The sequence below is a fragment of the Cupressus sempervirens genome, chromosome 1, assembly GCF_028749045.1.
Source record: "Cupressus sempervirens isolate cs-2001-9-10 chromosome 1, ASM2874904v1, whole genome shotgun sequence".
In the NCBI taxonomy this organism is placed as follows: Eukaryota; Viridiplantae; Streptophyta; class Pinopsida; order Cupressales; family Cupressaceae; genus Cupressus; species Cupressus sempervirens.
The window spans coordinates 247,226,526-247,240,431 of record NC_143118.1 but is presented as its reverse complement, the minus strand read 5'-3'; positions in this window follow the sequence as shown (position 1 = coordinate 247,240,431).

Below are 13,906 nucleotides of genomic sequence, written 5' to 3'. Positions count from 1 at the left end.
CTTTAATGAAGATATATTAAGATTCTTGAAGTCAACACATAACCTTATGTCTCAATTTTTCTTCCTAATAGGGACTAAATTGGATGCCCAAGAGGAATGCTTGATAGGCTTTATAATCCCAGCATCTCTTAACTTGATCAATTCCTCTTGCATCTTGGGGACTAGGGTAGGATTTATTGGCCTCTATTTTTGTCTAAATGGCTTAGCATTTGGTTTTAAAGGGACCTCGTGCTGAAAAAGATCTTCCCTATAGGCTTTTAAGTCATCATATGACCATGCAAACACATGTCTATACTTCCTTAGCAGGTCTATTAGATCTTTCCTAATTTTAAAGGGCAATTTCTTACCAATATATACTTTTTTAGGTGTTTCCTGAGTTCCCCAGTTTACCTCCTCTAGATCTTTGGCATTATATTCACTGGTATTCATTTGTGACCTATCCTGGTTGTCAAAAATAGTTTCTAAAACAACTAGACCCTTTGGGATTTTATTTTTCTTTAACTGCACAACTTCCTACCCAAAAATAGTATCCTTTCTATTTATATTTTCTACATAAGTTGCACAATCAATTTCTTGTCCTGACAACATATTCTCATAGTTTGAAAATCTTAGAATATCCTTATCATCTTCAAACACTTGCCAATTATGGACATTATTAGGAATAGAGGGTCTAGTTTGAGTCTCAACTTTGGATACACCAATAAATGTGACATCATCAGGTTTTATTGCTATATTAGATGACAAGTCTATCATTTTGTTGTTAGTTCTATCCTTCCAAATTATCCCAAATGCATCAAAACATTCAATCATATCCCATACAACATTTCTTTACTGTTTTAATCTCTAATTCTTTGAGACATAAGCATTTCTCACTTGGGATACAATCAATTCAGAATCTCCTATAACATGTAAATCCCATGCTTATGAGCTAGTCTAAGGCCTAATAGTAAAGCCTCATATTCTACTATAATGTTGGTACAAGGGAAACTTAAAGTAAAAGAGAATTTGAATGTTACCCCTACTAGAGATATCAACAAAATACCTACACCTACTCCATCTTTGTAGCAAGCACCATCAAAGAAGATGGTCCATAAATCTCCCTTATCTATTTTTGTATCAGCTTCTACTTCAATCTGAGATTTATGCTTTTCCTTCTTCAAATTTAAAACCTTTACTATGAATGCATTGACATCTGTATCCACAAATTTTTTCATATCATCCTCAATATCTTCTTCTATCATATATATGCTTTTTGGTTCTCTATTTATTTTTACCAAATTCCCATCAATGTTAAAAGTAGCAAATGATAGATCACATTGCAAACTTCCTCTCATGGTAGCACTCCACTTTCTAGATAATAACATACCATACTGAGGTGAAATATCAACAACCAGCACACTCATAGTAAGTTCTTTATTTGGGCAAGCTATTAGTCTATATGGTAAAGCATTAATAGTACCTATAACTATCACTTCTCTTTTATCTATGGCACAACATCTTCCCTAACTAGTATCAACTTTCAAACCTAATTCCTTCATTATTTCAAATAGCATAACAATATTTCAGGCACCAAAATCAATCATGCAATTTTTTAATGTTTTACCATTTATTAAAATACTCAAAAAAAATGGCTCAACACTTCCCAAGAATTCATTAATAGAGCTATCCAAAAACATTTGAGGAATCTAAGACAAAACTACTTTAGCTTCTTTATCTTTTACCTTTTCTTTGCTTCCTTGCTTGGGATCATGAATTTCATTGCAATCTTGTTTTGTCTCTATATCAATATTTCCTAACCATGCTATGGCTTTATTTTGGTGTTCAAGGATCCTTAATAATTTAGACAAGGGAACTTTAACAGTGATCTATGGTAGAACATTTAGCATGTCTATAGAGGAATCTGAGGAATTATCAATAGTCATATCCTTCTTCTTATGATGTTTATCATAAATAACTTGATGATTCTTATCATTTATAGTGATCACTTTTGATACCTTCTCATTAAATTTCTTAGGCAAATTATTTGAGAATTCTAACTCCTTAGGATTTCCTCCTTTCTTTGGTTCCCACTCTTTACCTAAAATTTTGACCTTCACAGTAGGAATTTCTTTAGGCTTTACAATTTCCTTTTTCTTAGGGTCAGTTTTCTTGATAAATATACTAGCCACCTTACCATTATCAGCATTTTGAGCCATATGTCTAGTATATACTTGAGCTACCATGCTAGCAATAATTTGATCAACCTCTTCTCTAGATGGCTTCCTTAGTATCACCTCCTCTCTAGTAGATGCCATGTTACATACATTGTCCTTAGCATCACTCTCTTCATCAGAAAATACCTATTGCTGCATATGACTTTGAAACTATCTTTGTTCCACTACATCTCTATCAGGGTCATCACTGTCATAATGGTCACAATGTGACTCAAACATATGACATACTATATCATCACTACTTTCTTCATGTTCTTGATTTTCTTCTACCTCTGTTTGATTTCCAAAAAATGAAAAAGCTACTGCACAATACTTAGGAGCATGAGGTAACTGACAAACAAAACACCTTATGGGTTTGGTAGTGGGTTTAGGGTCATCTATCATATTTATGGAATTTTTGGATAAAGGATCAGGTTTAACCTTGTTACTAGTATTTTTAGGGGGAACATTGGGGTGACCATCCTTCAGAGTAGTATTATAAGGGAAATTTTTCAATCTATCCTATCTACCAAAATTGGATTGGTAAGGGACCTTATTTTTAGGGGGATTCCTATCATTTTTTCCTTGGGAAAGATTCAAACCTTTTATAGCATTCAAGACTTGACTCATCTCACTAGGCTCCTACCTTTTTCCTCATATAGATTTGTGCTCTTCTTTTCTATTTCCCTTACTCCCAAATAACCTATGGTCATCTCTTTTGTTCTCCAATCTTCCTGAAATCCTCAAATTGTTTTCTATATTGATAGCAATTCTGAAAGCATCTCTCAAAGTCCTAGGCTCCTTATCACTAAGCCGATATGCCATTTTACCATCAAAGGCATTCAAATAAGTAATCATACATACCTTATCATCAACTCACATGGCTTGCATTAGCTTATACATCCTCTTCTAGAACCTAGTGTTGAAATTAGTAACAAATTCATTATGCAACTTCTTAATATTATTGAACTCACTTAGAATATAACTTGGGATTTTTTTATCACCATATTGTTCTTTAAAGAAATACTCAATATCTTTCCAATCTACAATGGATGACTCAAGAAACCTCTTGAACCATTCTCTAGCATCTTTAGTTAATGACTCAAAAAATAACTTCATGATAACATCTTTAGCCTCAACCTCATAATCATTGATCATGTCAAGAAAATATCTCAAGTGATCCTCACAAGTAATAGCATTATTTCCAGCAAACTTGGGAAATATTTTCCTCATTTCCTATGGGATAGGGTTAGGGAAACTAGGAATACCTTCAAAGCGTATTTTCCTATAGCCTTCTAACTAAATAGGTCTTCTTTGTAAATTAACGTTAGAAGCATTGACAACATTTCTTTCATTATTATTAAAAGCATTACTAGTACTAGGATCTATAGTACATTTATTTGGCTCCATTTTCTATGATGAAGAAGACAAGAAGTAGAAAATTTAGCAGTATTCTGATTTGCAATATTTTTTCTATCATTATCTTTGAGAGAAAATATAGACTACTTCTTAGTATTTTCTAGAAACTTAATTTCGTTATTCATCTCATCTATGGCTGCCTCATTCTCTACAATTTCCAACTTCTTAGCCGAAGCCTCCTTCTCCTTCCTTCTTTTTTCTAACTCAACATCAGAGGATGACAAAGAATCATAGATCTAGATGGCCTTTGTTGGTTCATTTATCCTAATACCAGCTTCCTTTTGTTTTCCCTTATCTTGAACACCAACAACATGTTCTACATCTTGTTTAACATCTAAGGTCTTATAACTTTTGATTTGTTGTATAACAGGACCCTCTTGGTTTAGATCTTGATCCTTTAGCAACTTTTTCTCTTGTATTTTAAGTTGTTCCACTTGACCCACAATTTTAGGCTGCCAAGCACTAGCTGCTATCTCATTCTTCTTTTTCAAAGCAACAATTCTCCTAAGTAATTCTTTCTTTTCTTCATAGGCCTTCATGATCTTTTCCTCCCTTTCCTTCTAAAATTTCCCATCAATGGCTTCTTGCTCAGCAAGCGACATTCTCAACATTTCATTCTCATTAGGGTCAGGAATGGTAAACTCAAAACTAGAGGTCTTCTCATCATTAAAACTTTCAGGCTCTAAATGTTTTGGTCTTTCCTTTTGAGGAGAGTAATCTGACATGAAAGGGTTTGTGCTACGCTAGAAAAGATGGTTACTAGTCCTATCTTGTAGATTAAGTGCATGTGGTTGGACAACCTTTTCTTGAAATATTATTTTAGGAATATTATAGAAATCATCATCAGAAAAAATAGGACGAGATCTAGGCCCCTTGCAGAAAGGTTCCTTTTCAACAGAAATGTAGGTATTATTTCCCCTTGCCATTTTCTCCTGGGAATAATTTCCCTTCTGCATCAGGGCTCCTTTCACAGCCCATTTTTTCTTTCCTCTAGGAGGAAGATCAGTCTATAACTTAATAGCTAGGTTCTTCTTCACATTTTCCTACTTATTTTTCACACTTCCCATGATATAAAACATTCTTAAATTTAACACTAGTTAAAACATTTTCGAGTTGTCACCCTCCTAGGGAAAAGTAATGCAATAGTCTTGCTCACCTAATAGACTATCACGAGATTATCATGAAAGAAATGGACAAATAGAATGCACCAAATCAGAATTTTTTTCAGACTGTAACTCTTTCTTAGTGGATAAGACACCTTTATAAGGATGGTACATGTTAGTGTACACTTATAGAGTGGGGTTTTGTTTCTCTTCTTTTTAAATTCTCAATGTTTGTCAATAGAAAAGTCCACTAAAATTGTAAGTAATTTCATAGAATATGACAATTATAATACTGACACTTGTCCCTAGCAAAGTCGCCATTTTGTTGGTGTTTAAAACTACTGAATCAACAAAATGTTCAATACCAAAAAGATAACACTCACATAACCTAAGGATTAGCCAATTCCCATTAACAATTACATAAGTAAACCATTTGGACCCAACTTCAACAAAACCAAGGATGGTTTCCTACTCTTTAGGCTCTACAAAACCAAGGCGGTTATACCTAGGGGATAATTCACTAGGATACTACTGCATGAGACTTAATTTAGTTTCATTCTAATTCTCGTGCTCTATCCCTATCACATGTGCAATTTATCCATTTGTTGATATTCTTTGGTTCATGTATATCCCTCTTAAGCAAATTTTGTCCTAATTCTCCTTAAGTTTACAATTACTTCTGGGAATAGCAGCTACTTGATATCCAGAAGTAAAATATAAATGAGTGCTGACCAACATTATAACTCTAAACAAAATAGAACAAGTATGACTTTAAATTTGAAAAGTTTGGATATGTAGCAGTAGAATTTACTCTCTAACGTCTTTGATTTATATGACTAGTGCTTTATCCATAGGGGCAAAGAGTCAACTATTAGAAGGAGATCTTGTTCAATTAATTTGTAATTCAATTTATCAATTGTAATCACCTATTTCCATTCTTATGAAAATTTTCCTTTTCATAAACTCATGAATTCTACTAATTTACTAAAGTACTTACATAATACCTTGAATTAAAAGCAACAATAAACCAATATACAACTCATCAAAACTACATTCAACCAAATGAACCTTATTCAAATAATCTCAAAATTAATAAACTCATGAAATGGAGATAGAAAATAGTGACACAGATCTAGTGTAAATACCCTTTTGTATTATCCTTTTGCTAATTAATATAAGAACCAATAGAGACTCAATGAAGAACCCATGAATTCATGTTGATACTGTCATTTCTATTTTACATCAGAAAAGTACATAACTAGAAAAAAACTCAAACACAACTACACATGACTGGACTGACTATACTATTTCTTGACAATCCCAAAAAATACGGGACCCTCTTTCCAATGCTAGGATCTCACTTAAATATGTGAGATGCAACAAGCTTTAGGCTTGGAAAATATGACAAGTGTCCAAAAAAACAAAACTTAATGTAACAGAAAGCTAACACATCAATATATACTTTGGTAGGCCCATTTCTGTTACATCATAAGAAGTTACTGGCTCTTTTGATTCGCCACCACTATTTTGATTCTTTTGAATACGCTACCTCTAGGATGGCCAATGATGAGTCCTTTGGTGTTTCTAAATCAACTTTTACCCTTAGATTTTCACTATTTTCATCTTGGATAGACAATATTACTTTTACCCTCGATTGCTTCTCTGTCACGTCCACATCTTGGGCTTCTATACCTACAACTGGAGCTAACTGGTGACCTTCACCTTCTTCATTTTTCATATCTAGTGTTGATGTGTCAATAATCTGCACCTAATCATCTTGTATCTCATCTTCATCTCTTCCAACTTCCTCAAATTTCTTATCAGAAGCAATGTCTACCATCCATGTGTCAAACATTGTATCATCTAGCCAGTTGAATTGCAAAATATCATTCTATCTTTTGAGCACATACTTAGCCTCATGATCAATAGTAAAAAAATCTTGTTTCAAAGAATCAAAGAATAACAAAACCTTTACCAACTCTTTAGTTGAAGTGGCCTACCAAGCAAGTCCTTTTTCATTTTTTATTTTATTCATCCTTAAATAGAACAAATCATCTAATTTTTAGGTCCAATCATCTTTTCTTTTCAATTTATTCTTTCTATCTATAGCATGTAGAAAAAAATCAAATTTTTGGCTCTTGTACTTACTCAAGCAGCCCACTATTATTCTTTGCAAACAAATCCTCTTGTCATCAAAATCGGGCAGGTCAATGACAATGTCATAAATCTTTTTAATTTGGTCATGTGATAACCTTATGACTCAATAACACAAAAATGTCACCGCTTTTCTTCTCCTTTTATTCCCCCACTTATTCATATTAGGCTTTAAAGCCTCATCTTTCACTTTCAATTCTTTCCAAACATTTACTACCTTTGCTAACTGATCATAAAACAATGGCCACTCAATTTTGTTTGCAAGGTAGTGTTGGGCGTTCATTTTGCACAAGGTCAATGGCAAGAATCCATAGTGTAATTCCTCTCTTGAAAAGCAAATCTTTTAAGGATCCACTCCAAGGTTCAGTGTTTCTCTTGCGACGTACCAAAATCCGCTCAGTAGATGATAAATGTGAATGTTCATGAGGAGGCCTTTGCTGGTTCAAAAAACTCTTTTACCTTGGAATCAAGTAAAATTTGTTCGCTGTCTCAAAATATCACACCAAAAGAACAATATTTTTGTATTTTTTGTTTTTCAATGAATGCAACTCTAACAATGCAGCTACTATGAGGTCCTATTCTAACAGGGGGTTAGCAAAGTAAATAACAAAACTGAAAGCAAATAACATGAAATCAAATAACTTGAAATTGAAATTCCTAAATGGACATAAGCTACAGAACACAACACGCTGCAAGTTAAACCTTCGAAGAAATCAGTAGGAAACCAATGAAAATAGGAGCAACGCTTCCTAAAATCCACTGATGCAATCGTCGGTGAAAATCTTTAACAAATCGAATGATGTTTCACTCTTCATCAAATCGCAAGGCCATGAAAAGTACACTCATGCGAGACAAAAAGCTATGTAGACACAATCAAGTGATCTCTTCTCAAGCTCATTACATCAACAAAATTCATATATCTATAGCAAATACCAAAACTAAAAGATCACACAACTAAAAACAATGCAATAAACCTTTGGCTCAATCGCAATCTTATGAATAAAATCCACAAAACAATGACACATTCAGGCAAGAATAACTGCACTCCAAATGCTAGCACCAAAAGCATAATTTTATTGCATAATAATGACGACCCTTTTTACATTTTAAAATGGGGTATTTATAAGAAATTGTCTCCTTAATTTGTGTTGAGAGTGAGATATATCTTGATGCAATAACATGCTTTTAAAACATTAAAACAAACTAAATATATACAAACTGGTAATCCAACTGGTGCTTAGACGGACTCCATCCATATTTTATTCATTAATTGGATGCATGAGCCCTTTACATGTTGAAAATAATGAAAGCATGAGAGAGAAAGTAGAAGGAAGCCATCAGTCAAAGTAGAAGTGCATGGAGACACCAAAAATAGAAGTTGGCCCTTCACTTGATATGTGTCGGAGTTAACTTTTCATCAAAATGCATTTCTAGTGCATGGAAAGTGCTATTTTTGGAACTGGCAATCAACTGTCGACGTGTAATGCCCTGCCCAGAGATCCTTGGAAACAAGGATTCAAATCAAGCCAAGATTTTTTTTTTTTTTAACAAGTATGAATGCACATGACAACATCATACAGGGATCACAACGATCGCAACAGAAGACTTCAACACAATCTTGGCAACCAACGAATCTCCGAACGCCACTACCAAACTGACACACACAAACAAAGCCAACAACGAAAACAACAAGATGAGGGCACAAGAAATGACCACTCATCAACAAAACACCAAGCTCGGGTAAAATGCAGAATCCCAAAATTTGGCTAAGTCTGAAATCCTGGAGCCCTGAAAATTGGCTAAGTCTGGATTTCTGAAGACCTGAAATTTCCTAGAATCCATAACTTATCTCTGAGAGGTCTGAAACTTATCTCAAACGATTTGTCACATATATTAAAATATATCTTAAGTATAAGGAACTTATACTTAAACGATATATTTTAAACCCTGAAGGACTACAACAGAAACCCAAAAATTGAATTCCAAAAGAAACTTCTCGAATTCAAAATGCAACAACATAGGCTCAAAGAACGCCCAAAAGGGTATCCAAAACCACTCTCAAAAAGATCCGATCAGGAAGAAAAGTGCCTGCTGATGGCACGCGCAGGTTTTTCACAAAAACCGTGCGACACTTTTTACTAAGGGAGGGCGACACTTCTCCCTTACCGAGTGCGACACTTCTCAAGAAGGCGTGCGATACTGGAAAAGTATCGCGCGATATTTCTCATAAAGACGTGCGACAATCTTTCAGTTTCGTATGACACTTCTTCAGTAATGCGTGCGACACTTTACAGTCTTGTGTGACATTCTTTCTATGGGCGTGCGATACTTTATCAGTGTCTCACAATGCTGAACAAATGTCGCCCATAGAAAGTAAAAACACTTCCAGAACTCAAAAACGGGGAAAACCAATAAAAGAACCTCCACACCGGGGAGTACCGGATCCACGCGAATCGAGGAATGAACACTCGAGTGCAAGAACAACCCAAAATGAAGAACACCAAACCATCTAAACTACAGCAACAAAGAACACACTGAAAGTAAGCATTGCAAAGAACAAAAGCAACATCGCAATGTACATAAATACATCTCAGGAACAAAACAACCAAACTAAGTACACGGTTCCTCCCAACCGTTAATAGCATCATAAGACCATCGTGGGTCCTAGCCATCCCCGCGCGTAACATCCCAAGCCACCGACTAGATCGTCAGTACTGTCGTAATAGGGATGTCACTACTAAAATATGCAACAATATAAGCATAAGGAAATCTAACATGCTAGTAGTAAAGCATAAGATAATCCTATAGTAGATAACATCACCAATCACATGCTAAACAACAATAAGCAACAGATATACTACTAAATCAAATAACATCATCTAATCATATGCTAAACATCAGAATAAGGGAATGCATCAAATAAAATAACATCATCTAAACATGATATACAAGCATCCCAATGAAAGCATAAATCACAAGAAAGCATACTCCGGAACCCGAAGTACCAAGTGAAGACATCCAGCAACGGTCGCACTAGGACAAAGATCGTCTCTGTACACCGATCCCTAGCAGTGGTGAAGGTAGCTGCGCCTCCCAACTACGTGGCACCCGTAGGTCCACACCCGCCGTGCTGATGGAGATAATGATCCAACCACAAACACACAAAAATCACAACATCCATGGCTAACACTCATGCCAGACAGTATGATGGCTGCAACCAAGAACCTAAGACAATGCAAGGAGTACAGGTCCTGGTCAAACACTCAAAAGGCTACTAAGTAGGGGCTGACATCATGGAGAGTCGCTTGGCATCGACAAACCCAAGCTCGGATCATGCGTTTCAACTCCTCAACGGAGGGCCCCGCACACACATTTTATTATCTTAAGTTTTATTATCAGTCACACATTTTCTTTAATTATCACTTATTTAAAACTTCCTCTGCCAACCCTATGGGACTAAGGTCACCAGGCTGCAAGATAGAAGCCCCCTCCATATGCTACCCTACCCTACCCATGCTCATCCTACGACAAGTGCCCGTGGGCATGCATACTCCCATCCCAACCCCAATTATCATAACTTTCGAAAAATCCATGGAAGATCGGGCCTCGCAAGTCACCCAACAAATGTACGCGTACGTACTCCTGTGTGGCGCACCACCATCACGAAGATCATAACTCAAGAATAGGAATGAGAACACAATGCAAAGAAAACACCCAACTGAAAGCAACACAAGAAGGATGGATTCTACACGAATCCCAAAGCCAACAAAACCATACATCATGAAATCACTCAATCGGCCTCAATCCGAGAGTATGGATTCTACACGAATCCCAATGATGTAATAAGACCAAACATCATGAACTCACTCAACCGGCCTCAATCCGAGAGTATGGATTCTACACGAATCCTAGCGTTCACGAAACAAAAGCAAAGGTCCAACAAAAACCATAACAGGTATAAAATCACTCAACCGAACACAACGTCGGGAGTACGGATGCAACATGCATCCCAATGCAACATAACAGTGCAAAAGTGGTCTGAATGATATCCAAATGGATCATCAAGGTCCACGACCCACATTGTGCCAAGAAAACCTGAGAAAATAGGGTGGCACACAAAACGAGGTAAAAACTCCAAAAATTTGGAAAACTTCAAAATTAAAACCCATTTGGCCTTTAGGTTCAAAAACTCCAAAAATCCAAAAATAAATGAAATCGGACACCGTATGCAAAAACGGCCAGCATAACGGCGTAAAAACCCAAACCCTCATCTCAAAAAATAGAGAAATGTTCATACCCACCCAACCGGGTAGAACTAGCATATAAAAATGGAGGGGAACACTAGTTCTCAGCCTCCAAACAAACGGCTACCAAAAATAGAAGCAAAAACGGAGCAAAAACAATAAAACGGGAAAGCCCTACCTCACAGCCAAAAGGGCAAAACGGGAATCTGAACCATAAAATAAATATCCTGCAGAAGTAGCTAAAAATCGCGGCAATCCAAGGTTTCCCCGAGCTGGATCCAACGAGCCCAACCTCGCAACGATCCCACGCCCGTAGCTCCCACAATGAACAAAACAGTAAATCCTCATGAAGAGGATTTTGGGTTTTACTCTCCAACTTTCCAATTTGAAAGTGAGAAGTGAGGAATTAAATTCCTCTTTGGATACTTATTCACTTTTTGGGTGAATAATCGATTAGGGCATTTAACCAGCCAATCTAGTTAAACCCCGAATTGACCCAAACGAAAATAGGCTATTCCTATAAATAGGAATTCATTTATGGCAAAGCTGCCAGAAATTAAAATAAATCAATTAAAAAGCCTGAAAACCCAAAAACTCATAAATCTCCTAAACAATTTTCGCGACAAAGAGAAACTCTAAATGCACAGACACGCTTACTGGTCTAATCACATAATGAAAATGAGTTCGGATTTAATAATCACCGAAAGGTTTAAATTAAACATTTAATTAAGGATACGTCGACCATACAAAGGCGACATTGGTAAAATATGAATAGTTGAATCACTAACTCCAAGTGCCACTGCCAGGGATATAATCCTGCACACTAAACAACACGATCAAGTGCAATTGCATATAATAACATAGCCAAAGCAATAAATGCATTAAATCACCTAATTTAACCATTTATTTAATTATATTAAAATAATCTATTTACATCACTCACGTTCGCAAAAGGCATAGCAACGCAGGAATGAAGTAAATAACCATAGCATTAAATCTATCACATAACAAAATCAGAGGTATGTCCAAATACCAGATAACCAGATAACATCATAAAACACACTGTCATCTCAAAATGGCATCATCATGCAATATGATTAACTGAACAGCATAGTAGTCTAATATCTATGATACTAGAATCAAAGAGTAACATTTGACCCTCAGGTCATCTCAAATGTAAACATAACATGAGAACAGATATCTCTCAGATCAAAATAAAACAAGGTAAATGTCCACAGCACATAACCAAATAATCCAACAAGAACAATACATTCTAATTACTTACACATTTAATAATGATTCATTACTCTCCATTAAAAAGGCATTTAAAACACATAAGCAAAAACAGTCATAAACATAACTAACCATCACTACAGGAACCCAATCCAGTGTAGCATGGTAATAGTACACAGTGCAATCTCTGCACACATCTCAGGGTAATCACGGAACAACCTCATGATACCACATCGATCCTGGTAACCACTGGCACAAACCTCAGTGAACCAAAAATCACATCATAATCTCAAAGATCAGTCAAAAGCATAATCAATGCAACTGATAAAGAAACATAAATCCAAACACCTCAACGGTGTAGACCACTCAGGGTCACAATCATGATCCATCACAAAAAAATATCAGCAAGGGTGCATCCATCAGGACGACTTACAAAAGTCAAATGGGAGAGGCACTACATCATCTCTCCCAAAGACTAGGCTTACTGTTGGAAGCCTACAATCCAAGAATAGAAACCGAACACACCAAGAACAAAATCAAAAGCGAGCAATAGGAATGACTCAACAACTCTGTACAAGTCAAACCCAAATCACTCCAACATTCTCCAACCAATCACGTTAATCCCCAAATAGGTTAACCACGAGAGAATGGGTGCCACACAGACACAAGATCCTCCAACAAGGAACCTTCTATGCGCTAGGAGAAACCAACTAGCCATAAAACAACAATAAAAGGTAAGGAACAAGCCACTCTACCTTGTCAACAGGTGCCCAACCACGACATGCACCAACCACATGACCACAAAACTAGGTCAAAACACTAAGCACTTCCAACAAAAGTTGGAATCATGGGGAATAACCATCCCAAACTCCCAAAAATACTATCATGTCACACATGATCATTCTAGAATCCACGTAAACTCACCCTTAGAACAAAGAGGATGAAAGTTTACGAACAAAAGGACACACTCCAAAGGACTACTCACCACCAAGCATAGGAGCACGACGCCTCACCACGGCACAAATGCTCAACTATCACTGGGAACTAGGGTAACACAACCCAACCAGACAAGATGTCACCTTTCCACAAGGTTCAAAGACTTTCGTCAGTGGACACAATCATCAAATGTCTACATACCAACTCACGAGATGGTAACATGTGTCCAACGATACCATGTCCCTCCAACACCATGCTAGGAAAACTACACCCAAACTACCACTAAACTCAATCTCTAGCCTCGAGTCAACAGTTAAAGAGAAAACTTGACTGAGACAATCCACATGAAGATATAAGCTTAGGGAGGAGGATACTACAGAGTATTAGGACTGAGAGGGAGTCACTCTCAACCTCTGCACAAAATCAGCCCAAGATGCATTAGGGAACTCACAATTTCCCCAACCATCAACATACTCACAAGAGAACACTGCTGAGCTAGTGGCCTAACCACACTAGCCTACTCTCTCAAGAGAGAAAGAATACGGAGATGTGCCAAGGTCAACATCCAGAAAGGAGAATGTAGACTCATCAAAGAACTGAGTCACTCCCAAATGATATGGCAACA